Here is a 13024-nt window from a genome sequence, read left to right as displayed (position 1 = left end):
CAGAAGATCAAGGTCAGCGTATACGGACATCATGACATCCTCTCCCTTATACAACCAGCAACCACAGACAGACAGGAAGGCACAGACATCTAAATGAAATACACAACTGACTGATTCACTCGTGTCTCTGAGCATCTCACTGTCAACCTAACCCAGTGGATGAAAAGGTCTCTGTCTGTGCAGTTCATGTGTGTGTACGACTGTCTGAGTCAAACAGCTGTTTGTGTGTGTGTACCGAGATATTAAAAATGAATATTAAAATACATCAGTGTCAAATAAATCAACACAGCCCAGCTGGATTACCTGTCGTGCAACTATAGTGAAAACTGTCTTCATTTTTGTGCAGATTCATATCCATAAACACACATATTTGTGTTTTATGAATAAATATAATAGGATCTTTATATGCTCTTTTTTATGTCAAATGCTTTATAGCTTTTTTACAGATGTAATAAAAAAATCGAAGGCAAAAGCCTCATCATATAGTGGAATGATATATAGTCATTCAGTGCATGTTATGCATTTAGACAATTATATGTCTGGTGTCCTTTTTTTCTTATAAGAAATAATGTTTAAAGCAAGAATAGAGGACGGGACATCTATCAAAAAAAAATCTAAAAAGCCACGAAGGCAGGGTATTTCTCTAAGCCTAATAATCCCATTATGATCCCAATGAAAAAAAAAGCTCTGTCAAAGCAGGGAGCATTGACGCAAGCAACTCTTGACGTCAGTAGCTGCAGTGAATGAGGGATGGGAGGGGAGGGGGGGCCGGGGAGAAAGAGAGAGAGAGAGAGAGAGAGAGAGAGAGGAGAGAGAGCAGAGAGGCAGGCGTGTTTGCCTTCAGAAAATACCACGAAATACCAGCGTCACGGGCTTGAATGCAACTGCAGCCGCGGATGTGCGCATGGATGCACAAAAAAATACCCCCAGCTTTTTTTTTTTCTTTCTTTTTTATAATTTCAAAACTATTCGCCCTGACATCCAAGTGACACATTCTGAAGAAACAGTATAGGTGCTGCATTGGAAATCTAAACCAGATGTAGTAAATGGAATATGATCCCCTGACCCGGGAGAGTTCATAAATAAATCAGCATATGAGAGAATGAAGAGAGGAGGAGGGATGGGGAGGAGAAGGAGGAGGGAGGGGTGGTCGGTTGGGGGGAGTCTTTGCTCAACTGGTGTCAGGCACCCATCTGTGTGACTCCTGAAAGGAAAATTAATGCGTGAAAGTAGAAGTCACTGATCTAATCTATAGGAGGGTCTGTGCACTTTTATCCAACTAGATAGCTCTCTTAAAACTCCCCAAGCACGCGCAGCCCTTTTGTTGCTTTATTGAAAGAGGAGCGCTGATTTTTTTCTTCTCTCTCTCTCTTCCTCCCTCCCTGTTTCTCTTGCATTCAGAGCTGAGTCGACCGGAGGGGAAAACTACCATCAAGCAATTTGTAAAAGCCAGACCGGTGGCGTCATTGCCTGCTCCATAGTACGCGCAACAGCACGACTCTCCCGCTGCATTTATTCACCGCATATTCTCAAGTTGCTCTGTGGCCCCCGCACACTGGAGTGAAAGCAAACCTGTCCGTCCAAGACTGGTCCTCATAACACAATGCGTGTTTGTTCGATTTATGTCACCCTGGCACTTGGATTTGGAGGTTTTGCGCAAGAAGTGTCACAGACTAATAGAGTTTTTTCTACTCGTCGCTGGACTGATGGTGTTATAAAAGAGAAGGTATTGTGCCGCGCACTCCCCCTACACCACATCTGTAGTACACTGTCTCCAGTTTTACGCTGGGGAGGAATACTCTCTTCCTTCACAGATGTTGCCGGAGAGCATTTTCTACCCGCAACTTAGTGTGCAGCTCAAATGTTGCCACACATGCTTTGGTGTACTCGGAGCACGTCCAGATAATCTCCATTTACATTGGACTGTACTCTTCAAGATACCCAAGAGTTCCCGTTGTGTCGGCTGTGCGTCATCCATGCCTGATTAGACTTCTAGTCTGACGTCGCCCAGCACCATTCAAGCAAAACACCTCATACAACGTTGAAAATCTAAATTGATTTTTTTTTTTTTTTTTTTTCAACAACCATCCGGAGTGACGAAAACCACTGTTTTCATAAAGACGTGGATCAACAAGTTTCCTCCAGTGCGTAATTTCCATCTAAGCGGGGTTCAAGCATAATCCGCGACGCACGTGATCGACAAATCACTTCAGCTGCAAATATTTCTCATTTGTCAAGAGAAATAAGCCCCGGACTGTCCGCGGAGACACATCTTGTCCGATTACGGCGGGAATCAGGAGCAGACCGGCTCCAGCTCCATGCCTCGCTGCGTCTCCAGATGCTCTGCTGGCCACCACATGGTAACTTTGCGCACACAGCACGCTGGAAAGATGACATATACAGCAAGGATCTGAATGAATGGGACTGAGATTTATTCGCATTTCTCTTCTCGCCTCCCACAGACTGTTGTATGTGTTGTATATCCCGCTGGTTGAAGGTGTCTCACGTTATCAGCAGATATCGACTCAGCGGTGGGTAGATCCATCATTCGAATAGGGAGCAGCAAATGTCGAAGAAACGGAAAAGTCCTGACGACCAGGGCTTTGAGGAATCTCCGCTTGCAGGATGCAGCGACCAAGGTAGGAGTCATGGTCAGAAATGACAGGCTGAAAGTTGAACTGTTGCCAGAGTGCAGGTGTGGTACATCCTCAGGTGCTGTTTGATGAATTCCTTTATCTTCTGATATTCCCACAGAGCTTATCTGAGTAGGAACCACAGTACTTGGCAATACCCCACAGACTGCACAGCAACCACAGCTGCTGTATTAACTCTATGAACCTGTTCAGGGACATGACCATGTTGCCATGCAATCAACTCTCCTTTAAAATAAGTTGTTTGTTTTTTGCGATCTTGTGTTCTGCTGCGGATTACTTTTTATAATCTCTCTTCAGTCCTCAGTGGAGTCACATTTGTGTGACATTAGGTTTGGCTGCAGAACAGACTTTCATTTTCAGCCACAAGAGGAAGTGTACTGTAGTGTATTGCAAAGTGGGGCACCAGAGGCAAAGAATGTGTGTGAACTCAGCTTTGTTGATAGTAGATCTGTCAGTACAGGGGATGGTTTACGTGGCCCACGTATACTGTGTAAGTTTGAGCTTAGTTGTCACTGTATAGTTCATTTGTTATTGCACTGTGTGAGTTCAGAGGAACAGTCACGGCCGGATCTACCATAACTGTGTTCCTGGTGTGCACCCAGGGGCCCCGCGTACTAAGAGGCCCTTTCGTTTGCACAGAGAAAATAAAAGTAGACTGTCGCTAAATGCTGTGGTTGCAAATGGCAACCCAGCAGCACAGAGCAACCACCACCGTGCACATTTCCATTGGTAAATTCAACAAAATCAAATAAAAGTATAATTTCTCAAACTAAAAGATGAGCCATGATCAGCTCCAGAGAAAGACCTCTGGAGGCATATTTGTAATGACAGAATGACAAGAGAAACAAGAACATTGAATATTGTGATATGAAACTACATCAGCAAATAGCTCCTATTTGTAACTCCAAATAGCCTACAGTCATGGAAAGATTATGAGACAAAGGACACAGACATTTAAAAGGTCTCCCACCCACTGAAAGAAACACAACACTGTGTTGTGTTCTGCGTCTCTTTGTGGTCGCTTGATTGACTTTTCAACCGTTAACAGTCACTTCACAGAGAGGTTCAGTCCAGTGCACGTGGGCCTGCTCAGTAATCCGTCCATGATGTAACTGGTAGAGGGAGGACCCCTGCCACCCTCTGGCCCCACACCTGATTTGGTCTTATTGATTGATTGGAAGAGGTTAATTCTATACTGCTGCTTACTTACTGCTCTCTGCATCAGGTAAACTAACAACAGACCCCCGAGTTTGCATATTGATGATTTTACGTGGCCACACTGGGCACAGCTGGGTCTGGTTTTCTGCTGCGTCCCTGGTTGTGTAGTTGAAAACACTGGTTCGGCTCATCCTTCCGTTTGAAATTCAAGCATTCCTCCTTTTCAAGAGGCAGCTTTTGAAATACCTCGATCGGCAGTGTGGCTGCTATTATGCCGGCAAACACATGACAGGAGTTGTAAGTTCAAGGCCAAGAACAACATCACCTTTAAGCAGAGAGTCGTGCCTGCTTGCATGAATAGTGCCGTGGCAATGGAAACGGCTCACATGAGGACTGGACATGTGTGGTTTTTCCGTTGCATCACGTTATTCAGGTTTAAAATTCAGCGACATACATGGAAAATACTATACAGTACGTAATTTCATCTCTGTTTGTCTTTTACTCTTTATTTCTTTTTAAAGACCACATTCATCCCACCCCTTGTTTTGTGCCACATAACACCTTCAAAATACGACTCTTGAAAGGATCAGTTCACCCAAATATATTTTCTCACTTACCTCAAGTAATATCAAGGTATGCGGACGGTTAGGCTTTTATTTGCCTAGGTTTTGAGATATCCATCAGTGAGATCTCTTTACCAGTAACATGTCAGTAACAGTATTCATAAGTACTATTTCTTTGGTAAAAAAAAGTATTTTGTAACAATCCACATCCTCTCTAGTTTAGCTGTGATCATCCTATTTCTTTTTATTCTAGAAAGAAAAATTTACATCATACTATTCCTATTTCCTCCGTGGTATTAGGATGGAGGCAGAAATCTCATAAGCTGAACAAATAAAATCGCATCAATCTGCATGGTCACCACTGAATGTACGTTTTCTTTCTAACTTAAGTGAACTGATCCTTCAAGACCTCAATATAAACTCATAGCTGCAGTGCAGGACTTGCAGTAAACATTATGTCTTCCTCAGGCCTGCAGACTTGTTTGTTTGCACTGAAATATGTGACCTGTTTGCATCACAGTCTTTGGCTGCAAGTCTTTTTGGGCCCACGCCCAAATGAGAGTTTCCCTTGGCTAACACGGAAGGAGAGCCGGGCGCTTCCTTCCCCGACTGTGCCTGGCATCTGTGTCTACTTAGGGGGTACACACCCACTGAACGCCTCCCACTCAAGATTTTGCCATCCTGCACACTTTGGTGCAGGCTCGGTACACTCTAGTACACAAATACAGGTATATGCTGTCAAAGCAAATGCAGATTTGAAACCAAATTTATAGAATAAGAGATTAGAGATTTAGAGAAAAAGAATTAATGACAGTCATCTTTTTGTTAAAGATGGATTTGTGAACGAACCAGAGGATATACTTTGCTTTAATGCTTTAAACTAAAGCATCTTGAAATCAAACTGTTCAACAGTTTTGTGATACAATCGTTTGTCCAAACTAAGTGGCTGCTCTTACAACAAAAACAGACAAATACAATAAAACCATGATGTTTTTGTGTATCATGAACAGAATCTGAAAATTAGCACCAGTCACTGTGGTGCTGCTGCTGTCGCCGCTCCATTCACTGTCGCCTCTGAGTGTTCGAGCTCGTATTTTCTCATGGAGATCGTTTTTGTTCGCTCAGATATCCACGGCGAGGCCAGGAGAGGAGGTGTAGAAACAGGGGCATTGAGATTCATATCAGGACCACAAAGCGGTTTTTGTCTTGCCTCTTGGTGTGCAGCCTGGACCTGTCGATTACAGGGCCACTCCTGGGCCCTCCTAAGCAGCCAGCCACCCACCAACCACCACTACAGCTAGTCAACAGCCTTCAGCTGTGCAAATGACCAGCTCTGTCCCATTACAGTAAGACACCAGTGCAAAGGTAGCCATGAAGCTTTATGTCTGAATGCACTGCTGATTTGAATGGTTTTTTCATTTTTTTTAGATTCAATTTTTTGACTTTTTGTCACCACATGCAACAGATAGTCTCTAAATGGGCCTGCCTGCTGTGTACAGTGATTTATCATAGCTTTTTTTTTGCCACAAACAACTTTCTGCTGCGAATAAAACAACTCTGATGAGTAAAGTTGTGACTTGTGAAATCAAAACAGTGAGCTGAAAGACACTAGAATGCTTCACAGAGCTGTGGGGAACCGCAGAGTTGGCTGATGAAGCTCCATACGAAGGACCTCTTTCACATCGTAGAGTCATTTGATCCATTGTTAATATAAAAATATAGATTCCCGTAGCATAGTACTATCATGTACGCTACTGTATGTATATAATAGGTTTATACAACTTTCACCAAAAGAGACAAAAAGTAGAGTCCAATTTTTTAAATGAAGTTCATATGGTGGAGGCAGGATGACAATTTGACTTTGTGAACTTTGTTTTCCTGCATCAGAGCCTTTACAGCAAATGGTTGCCATATATCCTCTCCACTGTAACAATGATGGCGCTCCCACCTCATTAACAATACGTCAAGAAGAACATTACAAAATGGCCTCCACTCAGGAACAAAAAGGCCCTGTTCCTATGAGACAGGAGATCAGTGCAGTCAAGGCCAGTTAGAGTTTCTCTTTCATAGTGGATTCAGACTGCTGAGAGAATAGTTCCACATCTTGTGGACTGGTTTGTCCTCATAGATTAAACTGAGGAGCAGCTCAGCGTCATACGCTGGCATGGCTTTCCAGCGGTGCACCATGTGTGTCTCTTTAGCTTGGCTTTTTGCCCGCGATGCTGAGAGACGGAGGCTCGCAGGGGCCATTTGCCATCCTCATGACGCCACAGAGCCTTCAGATTGTAAACCGCATACAACCTCACACGAATTCAAACACTCACATATCCTCACACGTGCTCTCATCCACTTTCTGCCCCAAGACAATGTTGTACAGCAGCTCACAGCTTCAGTCGTTGAGGCCTGAGCTGCTACAGACGTTCTGGAACAAGCTCAACTTATACAAGAATACCACTTAGTGGTCTTAATGTGTATTGCAGGTCACAATAGTGCACACAAAGATTTGTAGAAGATAATAAAAATCCAAAATGTCGTGACTTCATCATATTTGCCACATTTTTTATATCAATACAAAATTTTAACCTTTGACCCCTCTTTAATCTGACAATAATAAACCTTCCAGACAGACAGACAGACAGACAGACGGATGGATGGACAGACAGACAGACACTAGGTGGGGCTAAAGTATAAAGATGAAATGCAGGGAGCGGCATCAGGGAAATTCACCATTGTGCAGAAAACCAGTGACACTGAATTAAGATATTTCTTTCTCTTTTTTTTTTTTTTTAAATGATCATCATTATTTGCAGAGTTGGTGATACCAGCTGAAACGTTTCACAAAATTATAGATTTATATGATCCTCTAATGTCAATAGAGATTTCATTATCTGTTTTTTTTCTGTGAATTAGCAGATGGCAGAAAAATAATTCCAATCCTTTGTGAAATCTTTGTTGTTACATTACACAGATGTTATTGGTTTTCAGTTTCACAGTTTCAGTTTGACGACAGTGCTGAACAACCTTAAGTCTTATCACTACAATTTTGAATAGAACAATTATAATAAAAAATACAATAAACCAGTAAAAAATGTTACAGCAAAATATCGAACATGAATATTTTGTTATAGTTTCAAACTGAAGTGTGAGTAAGCGACGAGGCTAGAGTGTGTCTGTGTGTTCATGTATGGATTGTGTCCATGTATTATCAGTAAACAGGCAGACCTGACATCTGGCTGCTTGGTCGTCTTGGCCTGCTCTGATGTCTGCTGTGCAGAGAGATTGACAGGCCTGTACGTCAGCACCCATATTTCTCACCTATGATTCATACCGAATTTGTTTGGCGTCTGATGAGGGCTGCAGGCCGCCAGCTACCGACCCCCCCTCTCCCCACCACTCCCCAAATTCTTTGAGCTCAATATGGAGCTCACCGTCTGTCTTTCTCTCTCTCTTTTTTTTTTGTAAAAACATTTCTATCATGAGGCACAAAATTAAGTCATAGAAATTAACCCTAAGAACATTTCATTGCGCACATGAAACACAATGTTTGCATCTTTTGGATGACAATGCAACTCCGTTGTCACACTGTGTTTTACACATATTGTTGAAATAGCACTGAAATAGAAAAAAATACAATGTTCAATGAAAAATATCAAATATGGTGGGTACAAAAGGAACAAGCATTAAATGTAAAAATAAACAGTCTTGTTGTGTTGAAGATAATTTCCTGTTGGTGTGTCCACGTGTAATGCTTGCACAAGGAGCAGAGTCAAACAGTCGGTCGGCAGCGCCTCCCTGTATACACACTGTACACCGTCACCAGAAATACACTCTGACAGGCTGTGTGACATCACTCGACTGTAAGCACTGATGAGTGTTTGGCAGTTAAAGGGCCTCAGTTTGACCAGGATGGTGTTAGCATGACCAGCACATGTGTGTTTAACAAGCAAAGTGTAGAGCACCGAAGGAGGGTGTTTGCCTTTTGAAAAGCCAGTAGTAGCTCATCTTTGTGGTGTGTGTGTGTGTGTGTGTGTGTGTGTGTTGTTGTGTGTTTGTGTGAGATGTAGTGTGTAGCTGTGTGTGTGTGTGTGTGTGTGTGTGTTTATGTGAGAGGTAGAGAGCAGAGTGATGGTTTGATGGGGAGCTGATGAGGTCATGGCTCATGTCTCCTGCTTGCGTCATCACCTATAGGATGTGACCGCTGCCAGCTGAGCTGCAGTTGCTGCTCTCATTTTTTGAAACAGTGCAAGCACAAAAAAAAAGAAGAAATAAAGAAATAACAGAATATGAATCATATGAGAAAAGTCATCACTCTGGCAGACCTGTGGTGCAAAGCAAAATTTCCCTGATGAAAGAGAAAATATGGATCATAGCTGAAACAACAGAATTCACATTTTTACATATATAATATTGCAGCTGTGTGTGTGTGTGTGTGTTTTTATAAATGTGTGTGCTCAACACACGATGTCTTCATGAGCACATCTGAAGGCACACATTTGACCTCCCGTTTTGCCTGCAGTTTTTACGAGATTGCACAGTGAAGCATTTTACATGGCTGAGTGACGTCAGCAAAGCCAATGAGCACTGTTTGTTTGTTTCCCCCCGCCCCCCAACCCCCCACCCCACCCCACCCCCCACCCCTCAACAGACCTCTGACCACATGCTCATCATCATAATCATCCTCTAGAATTACGGATGTGATAATCTAGGTCAGAAGTGGTGCCAACAGAAACACTGCCCGCTAATCTAAATAACCAGGATTTGCATGTGTGAGAGATGCATGTGTGTGTGCGTGTGTGTAAACACTGGACCGTGTGAATCCGGGACAAAAAATTTAAAAATATATGTTTTTGTGAATTGATTTCTGCATTAATGAAAGAAATAAGGCTGTTTCTTTGATCGGCGATGCCCTTATTTTTTTTATTTTTTTTATTTTCTAAGGATTTTATCACAGAATACTCAAATAAATATGCATTTTTTGGGGGGGGAAATCTCTAATGAATCAATTATATTTAAGTACACTTCAGAGCCAATCCTACACTATTTAATGTTGTAATAATATAGAATAAATAGAACATATTATATAATTCCGGACCAGCTGCTTTATTAGTAATGCATCCTTTGATACTGACAGAAGAAAGACATTTGGCCATCAGGATATATGCTGCAATCATTTAAATACATTAGCATTACCTTGATGTTGCATAAGGCGCAAAGGATGATGTATGGACCTTTGCTTAATGAGAGAATGTAAAAGTCTTCCTTCATTTTCAGGACTGTATTTCATGTATTTACTTTTTAATTTATTTTCAGAAATTTGAATTCAGAGTAAAATCTTTGACTGGGGTTTTACTTTGAAGGGAATAAAAATACACGTCTGCTGGTGGGCTAATTTAAATGTCATTGAATGCTGCGGTATATGTGTGTAATGCACATAAATTACATTTTACCGTGTGTGTGTGTGTGTGTGTGTGTGTGTGTGTGTGTGTGTGTGTGTGTGTGTGTGAGTGTGCATGTGTGTGACAAACGTTCAGGCAGGCATAATTTGTGCCAGCTCTGTGACGTAGAGGACATGAGGCCCAGGCGGGTGCTGTGAGTGGCAGTAACAGCATCTCCTGCTCGAGCCTGCCCCATCTCTGACTTCATTGGCTCCAGCTCTGACGCAGATACACCCACCACCCCCCTCCCTACCCCTGCACACTTCTTTCATCACGTTTTTTTTTTTCACCTATTTAAATGTTTTTTTTTTTTGTTTTTTTTTTCGATTCATGTGCTTTCTGCAGTTCCCTCCACTGCAGCGCTCCACACAGCTACACATCACATATCTGCACCACCTGTCCAATGTGAGCTCTCTGAACGTGCCTTCTCTGTTTTGTCTCTCATGCACTGATAGGAACCTTATCAACATTTCTTTCATTTATTTCTCGCCATATTATCCACGTTAATCCTCTTTCCTTTTCAATTCAATTGTACAGTTCGAGGTTCTGAATCACAGTGAGCCACTGAGAGCATTAGAGGTGTTATTCGGCCACATTAAATTTGTCAGCATGAGGCAGACAAGCAGAAGACGGCGTGCACTGTTTCAGTCAACTGCTGCATTAAAACTGTTGAAATGTGCAATAAAATATGTTCATCAGGGATCAGGGGTCATTACATTTTCTCCATCAACCGCAGTGCAGTTTTGTTAAGCACGATCATGTAGTAAAAACGCTTTAAATAAACAAACATTTGGAGAGAGATTGTGTATATTTTGTAGCAACTGTGAAAATTTTGTACTTTTTGACGCTGCCTTTTCACATTTGGCCAGAAAAAAAAAACTGATTAAATTTATCCCTATTGGTTAAATGTCTCATTTAAAGTGTTTCTGCAGACGAATGAACTAATAATCTAAAAAAAAAAGAAAAATAATTCATTACAAACGTATAATCCAACTGAAACTATACTCAAGGTGTAAAATGTAATTAGGGAAGAGAAACAGGAAAAACTAGCACATTTTTGGACAGTCTCTCCATAATGTGAGTTAAAAGCCATAGCAAGATTAGGTCAGAAGAACTTTACTTTCATACTTTTCAAGCCTTTTAGCGTGACGCCATTTGCCACAGTTGTAGCACAGTTGTACATTTGCGGCGTCTGCTCCACATTGTCTGCTAACAGTGTGTCTGATGCTCTGAATTTAGGCAGAGGAATTCTGGCAGTGCTCTAAATTTACAAATGCTTCATTTTGCAGTCAGAGTACGCTCTGCTGCTCTGAGTGCTGCCTTACAAACCTACGTCTATAATGTCTGGATGCTTTTTTTTCCTTTTTTTTTTTTTTACTGTCTAGAGTGACCTGCTTCAGCTTGTAGTGATGCACAAGACTACCCATCAGCTTCCAGGGGTGCTACAGTTTACTCTGACCTCTGACCTCCATGTAGATAAATGGGAAATGATATGATGAAACATTCTCTGCAGGGATTAGATTATTAATTATTCAGAATAGCATCTGCTAATAAAATGAAACATTCATCTGTATCAGAGATGTCAAACTTCTGGTGCCTCACAGTACAGTAATAACCAGGTTACAGTAGTAACATAGTATGTATAATTTTATCATGAATATTTGAATTATTATGAGAAATGCAACAAATTATGATGGTGATGTGAACATTTCTTTCTAACCAGTTTACTTTTCAAAAGGCAATTAAATAGTTTAACACTACAATTAGTGAAAAGAAATAACGCCTGTAAACTGGCTCCAAGCCACAAAATCTATTCAAAAAGACAATGTTTCCATCCCTGTCGGATCTAAGTCAGGTAAAGATTTTTTTTAATCTAATTTTAACTCAAAATTTTTGACCTGACAAAGATCCAACTGGGATTGAAATATTCTCTTTCTGAATAGATTTTATGGTTTGGAGTCAATGTGCATTGATGCTACTTAATAGTCTCTCACCTATACAAGATGTATGTATAATGACATCACAATTAGACCTAAATCGTGTTATCCTATTTTATGTATGGCAGGAATGACGACATGTAAACTTCTATTCAAGTAACTAAGACAGATCAATATTATGACATGTAAAATGTTCTAAATTAGATGGCTTGAGATTTCAGAATTGGTAGAGATATTACACCATATGATAGTAATTTTATTTATTTTTGAACAACCAGTCATGGAGTGGAACACTGTAAAACTGTCCCCTTTTTGTTTTTAAACTATTGCCAAGTTCTTTACTATTTACTTTCCTCTTTTTTGCCATTTCTCTCAATGTGGAGAGTTCTCAACGAGGAGGTCTTCGCCCTGCTGTCTTTGTTACTATCAGTCCCATTAAGTCTCTCTGTTGGTCTTGGAGGGTGTAGCAGTTCACATGGAACAGCTTCTTTTCATCAGACCACAAGAAACTTCACTGGTAAAGCTTAAAGAAAAATTCTGGATTATTGCTTTTTTTTATTATTATTCTTTGGAAATAATAATATTGTACTACTTGCAACCTACTAACCCTAACCCTAACCCAATTGCTGTGATCTGGGTCTCATTGAACAACAATCATTAGTAGTCAAGTATGGACTTTAAACCGACCCCCAGTTTAGCTGAACTTATATGCAAGAGAAACAAAGGTTCCTGCGTAATGAGGGATTATTACCACTTTTAAATTGTGCTCATTCTTAGTTTTACCTCCAAATATGTGGTTTAGATGATCTGGCTTGTCTAAAACCTGTTAGATTGTCTAACCGCTTCTCTCTTGCCCTGTCAGACTTCGCTACAGCAATGCTAACATGTTATCACTTAATTTGGTGATTACATTGATATTTTAGTTGATAAATAATGGCCAGAGCCACACATCTGTATGGGTGCAAAGACCAACCAGTAAGAGTCGCTAGAGCAGTGAAAATGACATAATCATTCACCAACATTGACCAGATTCATTTACTAGGGATTAAACTGTGTATTGATGAGACTGCCAAGACACTTAGACTCTGGTATTTACTGTATATTACCTGCACCAAATTGGGTTGCATTAACCATTTCGTCAGACTAATCAGCCTTCATGTTGACCAATGACTAGTCGTGAAATTTCATCATAAGCTACCTTGTCCTTAAAGCTCCACTGACAGATGGAGGGTAGTGGAGATGGAGGGCATCCAGCTCTGCCATTTCGGAGACCCTTG

This window comes from Seriola dumerili, unplaced genomic scaffold, assembly GCF_002260705.1.
Source record: "Seriola dumerili isolate Sdu_G_001 unplaced genomic scaffold, Sdu_1.0 BDQW01000073.1, whole genome shotgun sequence".
In the NCBI taxonomy this organism is placed as follows: Eukaryota; Metazoa; Chordata; class Actinopteri; order Carangiformes; family Carangidae; genus Seriola; species Seriola dumerili.
The sequence above is the reverse complement of the archived record's forward strand: the minus strand, read 5'-3'. Positions refer to the sequence as shown.